The sequence below is a fragment of the Eleginops maclovinus genome, chromosome 3 (assembly GCF_036324505.1).
Source record: "Eleginops maclovinus isolate JMC-PN-2008 ecotype Puerto Natales chromosome 3, JC_Emac_rtc_rv5, whole genome shotgun sequence".
In the NCBI taxonomy this organism is placed as follows: Eukaryota; Metazoa; Chordata; class Actinopteri; order Perciformes; family Eleginopidae; genus Eleginops; species Eleginops maclovinus.
The window spans coordinates 13,951,568-13,971,238 of NC_086351.1; the positions used below are offsets into that span (position 1 = coordinate 13,951,568).

General features: G+C 39.9%; 1 long non-coding RNA gene across 1 annotated transcript; it reads left to right on the forward strand.

The window, feature by feature from the left end:
* The first annotated feature begins 4,382 nt into the window (after positions 1–4,382).
* On the forward strand, positions 4,383–15,855 carry LOC134861575 (uncharacterized). Its single transcript, XR_010165430.1, has 2 exons — positions 4,383–4,518; positions 12,714–15,855. It is a non-coding gene; the product is annotated as an uncharacterized LOC134861575 (long non-coding RNA).
* Positions 15,856–19,671: the final 3,816 nt, after the last annotated feature.

Sequence of the window (19,671 nt, forward strand, 5' to 3'; positions counted from 1 at the left end):
ATATTCAGGAAACCCACTTGCTGTCAGATGAAGTCATAAAGATAAAAAGGAGATGGCCAGGGCAAGTAATTTCAGCCTCTTACGTATCTCATACCCGTGGGGTGATGATCCTTATTCACAGATCTGTCCCCTTCAAGGTAGACAATATAATTCGTGATATAGGTGGTAGATATTTGATTGTTCAGGGTACATTGCCAGACGAAAAGATAAATATGATTAACGTATACGCCCCAAACGATGATAACCCCAAATTCTTTGAAAATTTATTTTTGATAATTGCCTCACTCCCAGGGAGGGTTCTCATGGCAGGTGACTTTAACTGCACTTTAGATCCCAAATTGGACCGCTCTTCTGGAGTAGACTCCTCTCACACACAGAGTAGGAAGAAGCTGTTGCAATATGTAAATTATCTAAACCTGTGTGATCCTTGGAGAAGTTTAAACCCTGATAAATTAGAATTTTCCTGTTTTTCTTCCTCTTTTAAATCTTACTCCCGCATAGATTATTTTTTAGTATCAAGCTCTATGCTCTTCTCTGTGGTAGATTGTAATTATAATAGTATACTGCTGTCAGACCACTCTCCTACTTCACTTATATACAACGTCCAGAGGTTGGTTAAGTCCACTTCTAGATGGAGATTTCATCCAAGATGGATTTCTGATTCAAACTTCCTGCTTTTTTTAAAAGCTCAAATTGAGATTTATTTTAACACAAATACAAATGAGACCTTTACAATGGTATTTTTGGGCTGCCCAGGTTAGGGCAGCAATGTTCTGGTTCTCAGCTGAGCCTATGTTACCATGGGTACAAATTGAAAGTACTTGTACAAAGGGCTTGCGGCTTGACACTTATTTATACTCTGCGCCTGTCAAAAAATTTAAAAAGCTCACTGATAACCCCTTTGTGAGAAACACAATTAGTATCTGGCATGAAGTACAATTATTTCTAGGTGAAACAGCTTTTCTTTCATGTTTTTCACCAATATGGGGAAACGACAGCTTTTCTCCCGGCAAAAGTGACCTGGGCTTTAAATTGTGGGCAACAAAGGGCATTTAAAAAATCATGAATCTATACAGTGATAACAAACTTTTGTCATTTGAAGAACTTAAAAATAAATATGACATACCTCAGAAACATTTTTAAAAATATTTACAGCTACGAAGCTTCATTTATACGCAGACACATTCTGATGTACAACCTCCTTTATCCATATTAGAACATGTGTCGGTGAATAACTGTATTGGCAGGGGTCAAATATCCTTACTTTATAACATACTGGTGAAAAACCATAAAGACTCCACTGAACATAAGAGAGCTCAATGGATAGGAGACTTGCAAGAAGATATCTCTGAGGGGGAATGGGGTGAGGTATGTTCAAGTGCTCATCTCCTAACAATAAATACTCATCTCAAACTGATTCAGTACAACTGGATTATGAGGGTTTACATTACTCCAGTTAGACTGAATAAGATGAATCCAAATATTCCTGATATCTGTGTCAAATGCAATTTAGAAAAAGGCACTTTATTTCACTGCCAGTGGAGTTGTCCTGAGATACAAAAGTTCTGGAATGAAATCATAAGAATGATTTCTAAAATTACCTTAAATCCAATCCCCAATTGCCCTAAACTTTGTATTCTGAATCTGTACCCAGAGGACTGTTTGTTAAACAGCAAAGAGAAGAAAATGACAGATTTATGTCTATTACAAGCAAGACGTTTGATCTCTCTCTGTTAGAAGGATGTAAAGAGCCCTTCTGTTGGCCGCTGGCTTAAAGAGTTGTCCGCATGCCTTGTCCTTGAAAAATTAACCTACACAGTGAAAAAGAAATCAGCCAAATTCTATGAGGTTTGGACTCCCTTTCTTACATTCCTAGAGAATTTTGATCTTGGGGAAGTTTTGGAGACTTGAGTGGTATATCCATAGTGAATACTGAATGTATAATAACTTTGATGTCTACATACAACCATATTGTGTCCAGCACCTATTTTATGTCTTTTATGTAATGTTATAAGCCTGTATGTGCGTTGCATTTTTTATTTTATTTAAATTATTATTATTATTTAATTAATTTTAATTCCTTTGTTAGTTCTGTTTATTTTCCCTCCATCTTATACCTAGGCTTGGGTTTTGTAAAAAAAAGAAAAAGAAACGGTAAGCCTATCTCACATAACGCAGCAACATCTGAACATGACTAGACTGACACTGTAAATGGCCTATAATCTTCATTTCAGTTTAAAACAGGGATGCTCCGCCTGGTAGTCAGGGATGTCATTACAAATGAACACAAATGTGTATAGATGATAGAATAAGAATAAGATTTGTTTTAAAGTAAAAAGTGGGCTTTCTCTTAACTGAGAAGGCAAGTGGGAGTGGGACAAGTAGAATGAAAAGACAAACATCTAAAAGTGGGAGGCTTTAAGATCATCGCTGCAGTTATCACCACTTTTTTCCTGACCACATGGCTAATCATGCAAGTGAAACATTAGACCATGCCATCACTATTGGTAGCCCTATAGCAACCAGCATGGCCTTTCTCAACAGTTGCCTTAACCCACTGCTGTATGTGTTCATGGGCAAAGATTTCAAGGATAAGATCTGTAAGTCCATCATGGCTGTACTGGAGACTGCCTTCCCGGAGGAAGTTTCTGGAACTCACAATGAGACAAAGTCAGGGGACAAGGAGAGAAATGAGAAAATAGGTCTTAATACTAAAGTTTAAGGCTGTCCATGACAGGAGCAAATGCTAAAACTGTACAAATGATCCACACATGAGGCAATGAAGGAATAATGTCATTGCTCAAACAACCATATAGAAGGTTTATTCTGGACTGCACAACTCAACCTCCTCTACCCCCAAAGCTTGAGGAAACTTAGACACAAAGACAAACCCCACCAAAACCCAATTTAATATTCTGCATTTTTGTGCATGTTGTATCACGATTTCATCTTTCGGAAATGCATTTTCACTTACGATTTTCACATGGTAACTTAGACTGAAATGTTTATTTCTTGTGGGGCACTGACAATCTTGGTGCCAGTGATTCTATCTACAACCTACCCTGCATGTGTCAAATTGAAACGTATTCATCTGAATGTTATAGCTATACCAACGACACAAATCGATAAACATTGAATGATATTGTTTTAGTTTTTACTGTGAGGAGCTGATGTAAGCTCTATATACAATTAACATTGATTTTTTTTGAAGTATTGAGTATGTATTTTTTATTATATCATCTGTTTTCATGTAATTCCTTTAGGTTCACAGCCCAATGCAACCAAAAACACACACATTACATGCCAAGCTTGTCGATGGGGAAACAGGACCCAAGTGCAGTAAATCCAGGGGAAGCAGGTAAGGGTCAAAAACAAAAAGCGAGCTTTATTCAAAAGCTGTTGATGAAAACATGAAGCAAGGGTAACCCAGGACATGAAAAACACTTAGCTCCAGACATGAAGGGTGACAGCAGGACCAGGCAGGTAACATGGACACGATCAGGGAAGAAATGACAACGACCGAACAACAGACAAAAGGGAAACAGGGACTAAATACACAAGGGTAATCACAAGACGAGAGACAGCTGGAAGGGGGAGGAGAAACACAGGGGCAACAGGTGAACACAATAATGCAATCAGGCACAGGAGGGAAACCCAGACAGGAAGTGAAGCTTAACATGAAACAAGAAGGGAAAACATTTCAAAATAAAATACACAACACAAAGACATGACAGATACGAAACATGGATCATGACAAAGGTCCTTTATTGTTGCTTAATCGCCACTGATTGTTTTCCATTTCATGGTGTTGAGCCACCTTTTTATTTTTTGTGGCAATCATTTTTTCAAAAATAAATTGTTATTAGAAATTAATATGGATTTTCTGTCTCTTTTATAATTTCTTCTCTGTCTTCTTCTCTTTTATTTAAGTATCGAGTATCTATTTTTTCATGTTATTCCTTGAACCGGAGGGAAACTGTTCCACACAGGACATCTCAGGAAACGGGAGTCTCCTCAATTAATTTTGATAATGTAGGATATATTGCCTAAATATTTTCTGTAATATCTTTCCCCCTACTGAATCAATGTAATACCTGGTGTATGTATGCAATGAAGTGTTTTTGTATTTTTTGTATCAGCGCTATCATTTTGTTTTATGCAATACTTTAATATATTTTTGTAATACATTTGTGGAACACTTGACTCTAGTTAACTATATATATATATATAGAGAGAGAGAGAGAGAGAGAGCGAGAGGGAAATATATTGTCGCTTATATATCGCTTATAAATGATGCGTTGATTTTGTTGTGATCTAATAGACCTAAAATGAAATAAAAAATTTGAAAAGATGTTACGTATGCGGCGTGCGTCATGACGTCACGGCCTTTACGTTCTTAATACGCTTCAGAGTCAGAACAGAAGAAGCAGCCTCGGCCTGCAGCGCTAAACACTGAACCGTACTAACGGCTGGCTGGACATATATTTTACTCTGTGCTGAGGTGAACCAGATTGCATGGTAAGTCATGTTTACATCAGGCTAAATTACCGGCCCCCAAATGCCTGTCGATTTTGAAATCACTGTGTTTTTCTCCCCTTACTAACTAGCCTTAGCTAGGTGCAGATAACGTTAGCTATCCTCTGACCACAATATTAGCTTCACGTTCAGTTAAAGCATTTTGCGGCTGATGTAACTGACTATGCCTGTCTGTAGTTATCACTCCCAAGGAGCCCTTGCCATTTATTTACGCGTATTATTTTCAATTAAACACAAGCGTTCAAAGAAGGTTCACGTTAGCTTCCAATCTACAATTGTTGTTTGGGAAATGTTCAGTCGCCCCCTGGCTGCATAAGATAATCATGAAATCCTGCACATACACAAAATTCTTGGTACGTAATGGTCATGGACAACATCTGCTCAACACAGCTCAAGAACTGAGACAATTAGACCCGTGTATACCTTTTGTAGTAAACATGTAGTTTTTCTATGAATAACTTCCTAAAATGGATGTATTGCCCCATGTATTGAATACAATTTCCAAGATGATATATTGGAAATATGTGGACTTAAAAAAAAAAGTTGGTTTGTTATTATGTTACAACTCAATCTACATGTGAAATCGTTTTTCAGACCTACTTAGCAAAATCTCTAAAGCATTTGTGCATCACATCACCAGTTTCATGCTCTGTTTAAGATGTATGCCTCGTCCCTATCAAATTAATTAAATTAATTTCAATACTTTTCAATACTTCGTACAGATTTGGTCTTTTGAAAACATCCATTTGCTATTTCAGTTTGCTGAAACATTTCTTTGGTTGAGATTCTAGTAATCAAATATCAATAGTGTTTAAAGTATGGTGAATATTATGAATGTGAATGTATCTGAAAATATAACCTACAACTAATGTTTTATCGGGAAGCCATTAACATTTTGTGTTGCTTCACATAAATCCACACGATCAACGCGCAGTTTCCTGAATGCTTTATAACAAAACACGGATACGAATTCTCCACGACAACGTGTGTTCCTTTGTCATAATCGGAGGGGAAAATCAGCAGTGAATCAGGCAGCAGCCTAGCCTTGTATCAACATGTATAGAACTATACTTTATATTTATTCTGACTTCTAAAAACGATATATTCAAGCTTTCATTTCACGATGAGGGTGTAATTGTTGGTGTTTCTGTTGCCTGTGTAGTAGTTCATTGGGTTGTATTTATTCAGATAACATACCTGCAAACCAGTGGCGGCTGGTGAAAAAAAATCTTGGTGGGGCTAGTGTGCCAACAGATTTCCCTGCCTAATCTAGCATAAGCATTCAAATGAACAGTCGGAAAATGACTACAGTTCCACAATAATAATTGAATTTCACAGTTTCCAGCTTCACAGAAAAAGTAACAATTTACAGCTATATTAGACTTTATGCTATCAAATACTATACAATACAATCAACGGATAAATTAACAACAAGGGTATGATTTCAGCTGAATCTATACAAATCAACAGTGAGTGAGTGAATGAGTGAGTGTGGGTTGAGAAGAGAGAATGAAACAGAACTTTCCTATTAAAATGTAACATATACAAAGAATTTAGAACCAAGTTATTTTCAAAAATTTTTACATAAACAGATTATTTTAATACCCTCTCTCAAGGAAAAATGCATTTACTTGGAGAAAACAGCATCAGTGCCATACAGTTGTCATTGCATGTCACAGCCTGAGAGAAACAACAACGCATTCTCCACAACTATATTAGGCCTACATACTATAATATTATTACATATTGCCCATTGAATGTAAAATAAACATAAAAGACACTCTCTGTGCCTGTTCCTCTCTGTGTGTCTGTTCCTGTGTGTGTCTGTTCCTCTCTGTTCCTCTGTGTGTCTGTTCCTCTCTGTGCCTGTTCCTCTCTGTGTGTCTGTTCCTGTGTGTGTCTGTTCCTCTCTGTTCCTCTGTGTGTCTGTTCCTCTCTGTCTGTTCCTCTGTGTGTTTGTTCCTGTCTGTTCCTCTGTGTGTGTCTGTTCCTCTGTGTGTCTGTTCCTCTGTGTGTCTGTTCCTCTGTGTGTCTGTTCCTCTGTGTGTCTGTTCCTCTGTGTGTCTGTTCCTCTGTGTGTCTGTTCCTGTGTGTGTCTGTTCCTGTGTGTGTCTGTTCCTCTGTGTGTCTGTTCCTCTCTGTCTGTTCCTCTGTGTGTTTGTTCCTGTCTGTTCCTCTGAGTGTGTCTGTTCCTCTCTGTTCCTCTGAGTGTGTCTGTTCCTCTCTGTCTGTTCCTCTGAGTGTGTCTGTTCCTCTGAGTGTGTCTGTTCCTCTGAGTGTGTCTGTTCCTCTCTGTGTGTCTGTTCCTCTCTGTGTCTCTGTTTCTCTGTGTCTCTGTTCCTCTCTGTGTCTGTTCCTCTGTGTGTCTGTTCCTCTCTGTGTCTCTGTTCCTCTGTGTGTCTGTTCCTCTGTGTGTCTGTTCCTCTCTGTGTCTCTGTTCCTCTGTGTGTCTGTTCCTCTGTGTGTCTGTTCCTCTCTGTGTCTCTGTTCCTCTGTGTGTCTGTTCCTCTGTGTCTCTGTTCCTCTCTGTTCCTCTCTGTGTGTCTGTTCCTCTCTGTGTCTCTGTTCCTGTGTGTGTCTGTTCCTCTCTGTTCCTCTGAGTGTGTCTGTTCCTCTGAGTGTGTCTGTTCCTCTGTGTGTGTCTGTTCCTCTGTGTGTCTGTTCCTCTGTGTGTCTCTGTTCCTCTGTGTGTGTCTGTTCCTCTGTGTGTCTGTTCCTCTCTGTTCCTGTGGGTCTCTGTTCCTCTGTGTGTCTGTTCCTCTCTGTTCCTGTGTGTCTCTGTTCCTGTGTGTCTCTGTTCCTCTGTGTGTCTGTTCCTCTCTGTTCCTGTGTGTCTCTGTTCCTCTGTGTGTCTGTTCCTCTCTGTTCCTGTGTGTCTCTGTTCCTCTGAGTGTGTCTGTTCCTCTCTGTGTCTCTGTTCCTCTGTGTGTCTGTTCCTCTGTGTCTCTGTTCCTCTGTGTGTCTGTTCCTCTCTGTTCCTGTGTGTCTCTGTTCCTCTGTGTGTCTGTTCCTCTCTGTTCCTGTGTGTCTCTGTTCCTCTGAGTGTGTCTGTTCCTCTCTATGTCTCTGTTCCTCTGTGTGTCTGTTCCTCTGTGTGTCTGTTCCTCTCTGTGTCTGTTCCTCTCTGTTCCTGTGTGTAGGATAGTCTGTGTCTTGGATAGCTAAAAACTCAGCTGTCTTCACTTCATCCACGATCTTTTCTCTTAGAACTGCCAGCATACAGTCCAGGAGCTCGTTCTGAACGGTCTTCGAGGTGCCTTTAAATACGGTCGCATTTTCAAGGTGCTCCCTCAAGTCCCGATCAATGGATGCCATTAGGTTGACTAAACCTCTGAATATTCCGGCGTTGTCTGAGGAATCCCTTTCATCATGTCCCCGCATTGCTAATTCAAAAGCACCACAAAAATGTACACAATCGATGATCTTAGATAAAATATTGCGGTTTTTATCTACCTCTTCATTGTGCCTTCTTACAGCGATGCGGTGCCCATCATCAAGCTGCGTTGCTATGCTAATCTTTCCGAACACAGCTAGCTTTACGCAGTTTTCCATGTGAACTTTGGATCGATCGTGCTTCTTGATCCGTTCAGAGAGGTGTTTTAAGTCAGTTAGTCCAGTCTTTGTCCAAGTCGAATCACATTTGTCACTTCTGAAGAGGATACTATTAACGATTTCACCGAATTTGGTGGAAGCTGCTCTTGAACTCCAGTTGTCACCGCCATCGCCATCATCTCTCTTCGTCGTCGCGCGTATTTTTTCCCCACGTAGCGTAGGACAGAGTCTGGGAGTCGCACTACGAAAAAAAACTATGATAATGAAAAACTGTGATAATTCACAACCATGAACCTAATCTGGATCTTAAACCTGCCAATTGCCAACAATTGTTACTACATATAAAATATGTTTTCGTTTTTAGATCGCGTGTTTCAAAGGCATCTGCGTCTTGTGTACATAACACAGCGCAATATGAATGATGTCATTTCCAACAGTGAAGCTTTATATGTGCTTACGAAAACTGTAAACAAACTCTACACACGGTCGCCAGCGTTTGTAGATTTTGTTCGTAACTCCAAACTTTTCGTAGCTACTAAAAAGTTGATGAATGCGAAACCGAAATAATTGATCCGAACGGATCACGGATCAAAGATGATCCGTTGCACCACTACTAGCTTCTCATTAACCACACACGGATGTGTATTTGTTCATTACGTGTTCGTTTTCATCCCTCTCATATCTGACCACAATGACAGCCGCCAGTAATATCAGATAACAGGACGGATGCTGTGGAGATCAGCCTTCACAAACGAATTCTTTTCGCATTGAACGAGGTGACGTAGAACTTGTCTAGCTAGGCTAACTTTAACACAATTCACTGAGGTTAGCTAGCAACCTAACAAGCTGATAAGCTTAAGCATGTTAATACACTTTATTTTGCTAAAATCATTTTACTTCAGCAACGTTAAAATTATACAGCATACAATGTTTTTGCCAGATTAGCTGCAACTAGACCTACCTCAAAACTTGTATCTGTAACGTATCCCGAAAATTGTCCAGAAGAACCACTCGCTGACGACTGAGCACTCCAAGAGGGACCGATGGGCGCTGTGGTTTATCTTGCTTATGATTGGTCGGTGGTCGTGGAACGCGAGTCATTTGAACAAAGATTTTATTTATTGTGAAGATAGCAAACTTGTTTCTTGCTCAATAATACAGTCGGTTATACAGTCTATGGTTGGTCGGTCAGCCCCCCCCCCCTAAAAAAAAAACAACTCTTCGGATCTACACGATTCACGTCAATGACATATTTTGAGTTGAAAACGGCGAATTTCGCCGAAAGGTGACTAGTTTGCAGGTATGAGATAAGAATGATAGAAACCATAACTAAATGCTCCGTGTGTGTCCTCACTGATGTTCCGACACCCATTAAGAATCCTTACCGTATATTATGTTTATACCGTTAACCGGCGGACTGTTCAATCCGTGCTGTGCCCTGCCCTGCCCTCATGCACTTTTATATTTCAAAGGTTCTTAATTACAGCTTTATTTCATATTTTAAGTGAAGCACAACGTACCATGCTGTTATAATAACGTTCTTTATCAGCCGTTGAAACTGAAATCATTTTGGGAGAAAGAATGAATAAACAAGATTAATAATCATAATATATCATATGTGTGACGATTAGTTCAGTAATCGCCTGAGAAAATCTTTAGTCGAGGGCAGCCCTAGTTAGGGTTGGGTACCGAAACCCGTACCAATATGGCAATATGACGACCGGTACTAACTGGACCGAATGGCAACAGAGATTTCGGTACCTTTCGTGTCGGGTTACACGCAACAGAAGTGCCACGCCACATGTCCCGCAAAATAACAAAATTAAAAAAGTTATAACCTAGAGCTGGAAAGCTTTTTTAAAAAATGTTTTAAACTTGGTGTAGAGGTTGCAGACATAAAGATGATTTCAGCTGGCCAGTACTCACATACCCCTTTCCCACCAAACCAGTTCCCATGTAGGGTCCATGCTTGTGGTTCTTCTTTTTAACCCCAGTTGTGTTTCCACTGCCCAGATCCCGACTTGTGCATGGCATCACCTTTTACGTTGCTGCTTTGAATCATACGAAGCCAGATTAAATTAAAGAATAACTTCTCCAACATTATACCCAGAGTGCCGTGATTCATTGTTTATTCATGTGGATCAGCAGCATTTACCATCCGCTGCAGTGAATTGCTGCTCGTCTACTGGCGTTAAGTCTACCGTTAACTCACGGCAACATTCGCTGGAAAGCATTAATTCACTGTGTGACTGTCACACCAGTAACAAACGTATATCCCCCCATCCCCATAAGTGAATGTGTTTCAGTCTGAATTGACACTTTTTGGCATCGCAACGCTGTTATTAAACCTTCTCCGGTATTACAGGTGATGTTAGCATTGCAGACCGAAGCTCATCTGACTATCTTGACTGCTTGTTGTCACAGGCTACAGGCATATTTTTCTCTATGAATTTACTTGTTGTCCATATACTGATACCATCCGATAGCTACTATAATAAAAAAACTAACAGGAAAATGTATGAGGCAGAGTGATGGTCTTCAAGAGTGGAAATAACAGTGAAAGGATGATCAGCAAAAGTAAGCCTCACTATAAAGTTTGTGTGTGGTCACGTTCTAGCCACTTTGCTCAAGGCCCCTGCCTCCGACATAAGTGTGACATATTTGGTTCTTGTTTTTGATGGGCAGTCGAGTTGGGCCAGATAAGAAACTGTTTTCGGGAAAAAAAATGCATTTGAAAAGCTCAACAGCAATGTGTATTTTTCAAAAATCATGTCCTGGTTACTCAAGATGTTCATCAAAAGGTAGTGCAGAAGAAAGTATGAATCTACTCATAGATGAGAGGCCCACGCTTACTAGCGCATCTGCTAAGTAGAAAAACACTATAAGTTTAAGCTAGCTAACTCCCAAACATCACAAGAAATAAATCTAGTCATTTACCCGTTGTATGTTACTAGTGCCTTAATTTTGCATCATCCATAGCAGGTCTTACCTTGTCAAACAGTTTCCTCTGGTGACCACATTAAAGATAGTCAAGCTAAAAGCCCTTCAGAACTCAGAAACACAGCTTTAACCAGTGGCATTAGGGATGTCACGAGACCCAATACATAGGAAACAATGCGAAGTATTCTCAAAACATGATGGTGTAGTTTATTTGGTACCACCTACTGTCCAGTAGTACTGTCAGGGTGTGAGACGTCATTCCAGAGATGATAAAAACCTGTGTTTGCGATAGGGCTGGGCGATAAAACGATAAAGATATGTATCGCGATAGACGTTACCTTTCTTTGCTGCCGGTATCTAGGCTCCGCAGCTGTAGCTGGGATGCTCACCGTGACTCTGACTATGCTCGTTGTTCGTTGTTCGGAAAAAGATGAAGGGGACGTTCAGAATCCGTTTGAACACCTCCGTTGTATTGCTGTTCAGTACAGTAACGGTGATACAGATACTGTTGAACTACACTATTATTCCGCTGACTGACTGTTCTATTTCTCTGCTTTCTTCTTAACTTTCCTCCCTCTGCTCACACCTGTCCAACTCTGCCTCGGCTGCACCCCTCCTCATACACACGCACGCACACAACTCCAAATCCCACAACCCCTTGCAGCTGCCTTCCTTAAAGGAGCAGGCCAGGCACTACACTAGGTAGCGAAGCAAGGTTGGTTGCACGAACAAAGACACTCGTCCTCTGGTACCTAGCAACATATGGAGTGACACTCTAATAGACAATCATTTAGCAGTATCACGTTTGGTTGCGCCATCTCGTTGTCTCGTGTTTGTATTTCTTAAAAAACAGAACAAGCGTCTTAGCTGCTCTCACCCTTTGGAGCACAGTGGTATTCGACAACAGCCAACAACATCTGTCGCTGCAACACCGCAAAAGCAGCAGCAGCAGACCACTATGGAGAGGTACTAGGCATCAACGCCTTATGCCTTGATAACCGACTTGATTAAAATCAGAGGAAGGTTAAGTTTAAAATACAAACGTTTAAATTTAGTATATTTATCTCCTGGTCCTTATTTTAAATAGGTCATAAAAATTATCGATATTGACCGATATGAAATACTTATATCATGATACAGTTTTCAGCCATATTGACTTTATCGACACAATATATTAAAGATAATGCTACATTGGGAACAACAAATCCGTATAGAAATAGGCAGGAAGAGAGCTAGAAGAAGAAAAAGAAGAACAAGACATACTTTAATAATCCCCAACGGGTAAATTACTTTTTCACTCTGGTGTTACACACATTTCTGGGTACACACATTACACACACAGGGTTGATATAAAGGCTGTTTACTGTTACCAGCATTTAAACAAAGGCTCATAGATTTGCACCATAGTGTATATAAGCAGTATTCAGTAAAAATGTATTTGTGTCAAAAATGTTGGAATTATGTTGGTATCAGCTAGTAAATGTCTGGTACTGTGATATCCTTTTATCCCTTTTAGTTAGGCAATTCAAATTAGTCATCATGTGTTATCCAACCGGGCTTGGATCATTTAAAAAAAAAAGAATGCACAAGTTACATTGCATAGTCATAAGGAATCATTTTTAAATGTTCACATACATTTGGACTCCAGTAGTTTGTTGATTTTATTTTTTTCTTATCCCCCTTAGGTGCTGATGCATCATGGAAAACCAGAGGGATGAACGTTCAGCTCACAAGGACATCTTCAAAACCAGCCTATTGAGAGTGGACACATTGATTCGCACATGAAAACCATTATGTGACTGGATATAGCTTTATTGATGCTTGCACATTGGAAAGCGATGCCCTCACGGATCATCATGGAAAAGCAGAAATCAGTGAATGCTGTTACTTCAACAAAATTGAGTGGAGAATCTTGTACCTTTATCTGCACAGAGTGCGGTGATGGGTTCAGTCAGTACTCTTATCTTTTGAGCCACATGACTACTCATGGACCATTGGAGTCATTTTCCTTTGATGGCTCATCAAATGGATTTGAAATCCCTCGGGAATATGTGCTGCAAGAAAATGGCACACTGACAGTTGTGAACGGCTTGGAGTTACAATCTTCTGTAAAACCAGTATCTCCTGGAATCCTGCCATCTCATGTCCCATCTGCCATAAAACGCATGTCTCCAACTCTGAAGCCACAGCCAAGGCCATCTGACTTGAACCTAGATAAGTCCCGACAGGGACATTGCCGTTGTGAAATATGTAGCAGATCATTTAACAGCCTGCAGAGTTTGCATCGTCACCAGCAGTATCGAAACACAGAGCGAGGTTATAAGTGTACTTTGTGTTGTAAAATATTTGAAGGTAGACAGGACCTTAAGAAACACCTCCAAGACCATGTCAATGAAAGGTTTCATTGCTGTAGTTATTGTGGAAAGCGATTCCTTCAAATAGATGCACTCAATGCTCATCACAAAGAAAATCACCTCCCCAAGGCTACAGCTTTGGATGGATGTGTGAATAGGCAGGAAAATAATATGGAGAAATCATATCCTTGCAGGAAGTGCAAGTTGAATTTTTTCTGGATGTCAGATTTTCAGATCCATTCAATGCATCATTGCAAAGGAAAAGATCCTGAAGAAACATTAGCATCCAAAATGGAATTGAAGTCTAAGGACATAGAAGACACACCACTTCAAAACGTCTATAGTAATGGGACATCTATTGATGTAAATATTGAAGATAGTAAAATCTTTAGGGATACTAGCAATAAGATTGTTGCTGATTTCTCTCCCACACCATACAGATGCGGTTTGTGTGGTGATCGTTTCCAAAGGTTAACATCTCTAAAGGAGCATCACCGCACACATCAAACTCAGGAGGAAATAGATAAGCTGAATCAAGAATCAGAAAAAACAATTAAGCGAAGAATGCCGCCTAAAGGCAGACGTAGAAGGACGAGTAATCCAAATGGCAAGCTGCATCCTTGCAAGCAATGTCATCGTGTTTTTAACCATTCTAGCAGTTTATCTCGGCACATGAGATACCATAAGGGTACTATGCACACATGTGTATTTTGTGGTAGACATTTCCCACAGCGCTGTGATTTAAGAAGGCATCTAGCCATGTATCACAAAGCTGAATCGGAAAAGAAACCAGGTTTGAAACACTTGTTCCCAAATCCACAAAATGGGCCAGACACCAGTTCTTTCAATGGTGAGATAAACGCAGACTCTCCTGATGAGAAAACCAAGAGCTCCTCTGACAATGAACAAATGTCCTCACCAGAGCAGCAAACAAAGAGCAAACAATCAGGAAAAGCTGGCCGAGTTAACTATAAGTGCCAAGAATGTGGAAAGAGATTTGGGCTGCTATGTGTGTACCAACGGCACTTGCGCTATCACAAAAAGGAACCTAGTAAGTCCTCGAGGTATCCAGCTCAATTCAAGAACAGTTTGTCCCTTGAGCTTCAGCTTCAGAATCACCCAAGCCCTGGAGATGCAAATGATGTTCAACAAACATTTTACAGCAGAAGGGACGCTGTTTTAGAAAAGGGGAATGTAGAGGATATAGACGATGACTATATGGACCATACCCGAAATGACAAAGGAAATTCCTCAGAGGTCCTTTACGAATGTACTGAGTGCACCGAGACATTCTCATGCTTGGACACATTCCTTCAGCACCAGACTTCTCATGGCTCAGAAAACGGGTAACTATCTTGTCAACCCCAATAGTAACTGTAATTGCCAACAACCAAGCTCTCAGGAGTTGTCTTTTTGACTTTTTGAATACAAGTATTTCAATAACAGTATGATGTAAAGTTTGTAACATTTTTTTGACCATGTACTTTAATACACGTTTCTTTGGCATGAGAAGATTTGTTTGTTAGTCATTAAATATCAAAAACCAATGGGAACCAGAAAACAGGGCTCGGTGGGAAAATGAATGTGAATTCAATTCAAACTGTAAAAAACAGCATATGTCATCAGTAAACTGCGAGTACAGTGTGGTTTAGTGCAAGATTAAATCTGGTATCAGTGTTTCCCACAGATCTGAAGGCAATCGGGTGAGGGGGGGTCGGTAAAAATAAAAATTTACCTCAAACTTGCGACTATAGTTAGCCTAACTTTATAAAGAAGGCGTAATCGCTTGTTTGCTATGGGTCGGGTCGGGACGGGACAACATTGTATTCAAAATATAAAATATTTATATAGGACTTTTTAATGTGTGATTTTATAAAGGTGCACGTGATACCAACCTTTCGTTGAATTTCGCCAGCCGTCTTCTCTTCACTAAGGCACAGCTTTCACGCTTCCAGGGATGATATCGCTGATGGAGACATGTAGTGTGCACGGAGGGGAGGGGCTGTGTGTGTGCAGGCTATGTGAGAGAGACGCGTGACTGACAGAGAGACGGAGGGAGAGCAGGGAAAGGAAATGCAGCTTAACGAATACGATGCGTATTTTTTAAATAGCGTTAAAAAAAATAATAATAACGAAACGCAATGTGTGGCGGCCGGTGATGAATCTGTGGCGCACCGCCACAAATTAGTCTATGTGTGGGAAACACTGGGTATTCTCCAACAGACTACAGGTTTAGTAAACATAGGTCCCACAAATTACTCACTAGCTAGGACGAATACATTGTATTTTTTGTGGCTAATCATGATCTTCTTGTCAATCATATTGCTGATTTCTTTAAAATACTTTGTATGTGGTTTTAAGATTTTCTTTAATATGTGATATGTATATGTCTTCCTTTTCAAAGGGTAGCATTGCTGCCCGGTGGATTTTTACTGGTGCCATTAAAGTCATACAGAAAAATTACTTAAAAGTACAGTTTTGCTTTGACTCCCTTTTTGATGATATATGGGGGTTGGAAACTATATTTGTAGTCCTTTTACATGTCATTTAGTTGTCCTATTGCGTTTGAATATCAATTGCAATTGCACAGAGAGATTTAATAATTATTTCATAAAGTGTATGCAGCTGGATAATGGAAGAGCCTTTTCTACTTTCAGACTATCAAGTACTTGCCTGTAAATCAACTTTATGTAGAGCAATACAGCATTTTTCTGGTCGTGTTGTTACGAGTTAAATTACGTTTCCATTATATTGCGCTTGTGGTATTCACGTTGCCACAGAAGCCTAGCTTGGTGTCTTGAAATAAGCATAGCCATAATTTTGTTATTATTTGTGTTTGTATTGTATTTTAAATATAGTAAATCAGCTTGTTAAAGTGCGGCAAAATTGTCAAATGCATTTCATTATGGTAGGTCTATAGCAGTAAGTAAAATACGAATCCTAATGACTGGGCCAGACATGTTTTTTCTTTATATGGCAGAACATCATGCAAGTATCCTAGAAAACAAATTTAAGCCAAAACATGTACTAGTGGTCCTTACTCCTGGACCATTCAGTTATTTCAATTACTATCTTTTGCATATTTATATATATATATATATATATATATATATATGTATAGTATATCCTGTATCAATTCTCCAACATTTTTGATGCTGCGTCAGCAAATATATTCTTGCAACAATAGGTTATGTGAGTCAACTACATTCCTTTATCAAATGCAGCAAAAACTTTTTTTTTATGCGTTTTTCTTCCTTGCAGCTCATGGTAACGCCTTCCCTAGGACAAAAAGAGAGTACTGTTTTAAGTAAAGGCCCTGTGAAACAACAGTAGTTTACATAACAACCTCTTTCCCTATTGCAACAGGCACTGTGGCCTCATTGACCTCCGTTTACTGAAAACATTCATGTTTTTTGATAGCTCTTTATCATGTTACCAACTGTAACTTTCCATTGAACTTGTTCCCATCCAATGGCCGGCCAGAATGGTTTGGTTTAGCATTCTTGCCCTTTTAATCCCTAGCCCTTCCCACACTTCGCCTGTACAACACACTAAGGTCCATTCACACCTAAGTCTGCTTTATTTTTATTCCAATATTACATGTTCATAACTGATGTGTATTTAAATTGCAGGCTTACTTGACAACAATAACATTCCATCTGAATCAGAAACTCAATGACATAAGGATAAAAAAGGAAAAGGACCAATTCATTTTCTATAAAACCTCCAGGAAAAAAAAGTCATCGTGGCAAGCTTTTAAAATCTGCATCACATTAGACTCACTGCAGCTTACACTGGGAAGTTCAGATATTTTAACATAAGAATGGCAGTATGGATAAATCTACTAACTCTGGCACTGCCTTTGAGCATTTGTAAAAGTATTCCACTGGATGGTATCAACACTGGTCGATAGTCCGCTTCTTTGGAGCGCAACAGATGCAAGATTGTGCTGTACACAGTGGACAAGTGAGGTAAGCATTCACTAAAACCAAATATAGCCTAGCTTATTTTTATATTTGTTTTAATTATTTCAGAATGAAGGAAGGCATGACCCTATAGGCCACTATACACTTACACTTCTACGGTGCTCACTATGGGTCTTGTGTTCAAAATATTGTCGAGGTCGTCATACCAAACAAATTTGTTTTTAATGTCGGGAACTGCCATTTTTCTGCAGTGCGTCCAGCACTTTTATGTATTGTTGACGGAGCTTTTTTACTTTTTCTCGACCCTGTTCAACACTCAAAAGTTGAAAAATGTTCTCTTCTGCCCAGACATCTAGAAGGCATCTGTGTTCTTCTTAGCTCCACGTTTGTCCCCTGCTGCCCATTTTGTTGGCCACAACTTGCTAACTTCTCCTCAAGTAACCAGAACAGGAAATGACGCGTTAATACTATGTTTTGGTGCGAACTGCATTCACACCAGCGATGAGCCGCTCTAGAGTTCACTAGCAAGCAGCCTGAGGCCACCTCTTTTAGGTGGACCAGAGTCCAGTTGTTAAGTTCACATCAGAGGGCTCGGACTGTGTTCACACCAACCCAAACAAACCTCACCAAGGGGTTAAACGATCCAGGGTTCAATTTAACCACACTAAACAAGGCTGATCTGAATGCAACGTAATAGTAATTCCGACGAAGACCCTATCTGATGGAAAGAAAGACATGCATATGCTTCTTTCCATATATGGGCAGTAACCAGCTCTGGCCTAAATGGCCTGTGTTCAACCTGTTGCTTTGTTTTCTAGTTACTTTTCTAAACAAACCCAGAAAACGGAATATCCTTATCTTCATTATATGGCCGACTTCTAATGAATAAGCATGAAACACAGGCTGGGTGCCTGCATATCTCCTTGTGCTTCTATGTGTTGAATATCAGGTTGTCCTGCATAGAATAAACATAAACATCTAATGCAACAAAGTCATGATAAATGCGTCCTTCAGATTGGCTGACAGTGTCTTGTTAACATCTTTAACATTTTAATGATACCCTAGACAAAGTTCAGGTGAATGAATTATCTAAAGGTCCATCCAAAAAAAAAACAATTATGCAGTGCTGATGGCTACTGGGTCTGCATGGCAAGCTCAATCAAATGAACAGTCAGTGTGTTCATACTTTTTTAGGCATATGGTGTCTGGTAGACACAAGTTTAACATGTTCATCACACAGCCTAGCAAAGGTGAACTAAACAAATGTATCAGGTCCCTTGGAGTTTTACCAATATTTTCCTGTGTATCACTAGTATGTGTTTGGCATGGTCCTTGACCTACAGGCAAGTTCCCCACCAAATCAGAACTGTGACCTCTTTATTCAATTCAATTCAAAGTTTTTAATGTCACATGCACATAAACTACAGTGTAGAAATGGCATTGGAAATCTTAAGTACCGAGCTCTTCCAACAATGCAACATAGAAGTCATAAAACAAGTAAAAAAATCAAATAAAAAATAGTGCAAGCAGAAGTCTTTTGACACGTAATTAGAATATGATGTATACAAGAACAGAATGTGAAATGAAATATTGTACAGCAAGATGAAATGAAATACTGTTTATTCCAGTGATAACTATTTAGATAAATAAATTGTAAGTGGACAACAGATGAATGCTTATGGAGGCACTTTAGAGAACTCATGTGTTTAAGAGTCTTATGGCCTGTGGGATGAAACTGTTTCTGACTCTGGTGTTTGTTGTCCAGATGCTGCGGTACCGCCTGTCAGACAGCAGCAGACATAACAGTTTGTTGCTGGGTGATGTGGGTCTTTGATAATCCTGTGGGTTTTCTTCCTGAGCCGCTGGGAATAGAAGTCCTCCATGGATAGCAGCTCTGTCCTGTTGATGTGCTGTACAGTTTTCAGGACCCTCTGGAGAATCTTATGGTTGAGGGCGGTGCAACTGCCATACCAGGCTGTGATGCAGCCAGTCAGGATGATCTCATCTGTAGAAGTTGCAGAGCTATTGTAGTAATGGTGTTTGTGTGATGAGTCCATTTCAGGTTCTCAGTGATGTGGACACCAAGGCACCTGAAGCTGCTGACACTGTCCACAGTACTGGCCCTCTCTCTGCTGCTTTCTGTAATCCACAATCAGCTCCTTGGTTTTGCTGACAGTGATTTCGAGGTTGTTATCCTGGCACCAAGATATCTAGGTTTCGACCTCCTCTTTGTACGCCGTCTCGTCGCCATCAGTGGTCAGGCCGATGACACTCGTGTTGTCAGCAAACTTCTTGATGGTGTTGGAGCTGTTTGTGGCCATGCAGTCGTGTGCGAACAGGGAGTAGAGGAGAGGGCTGAGCAT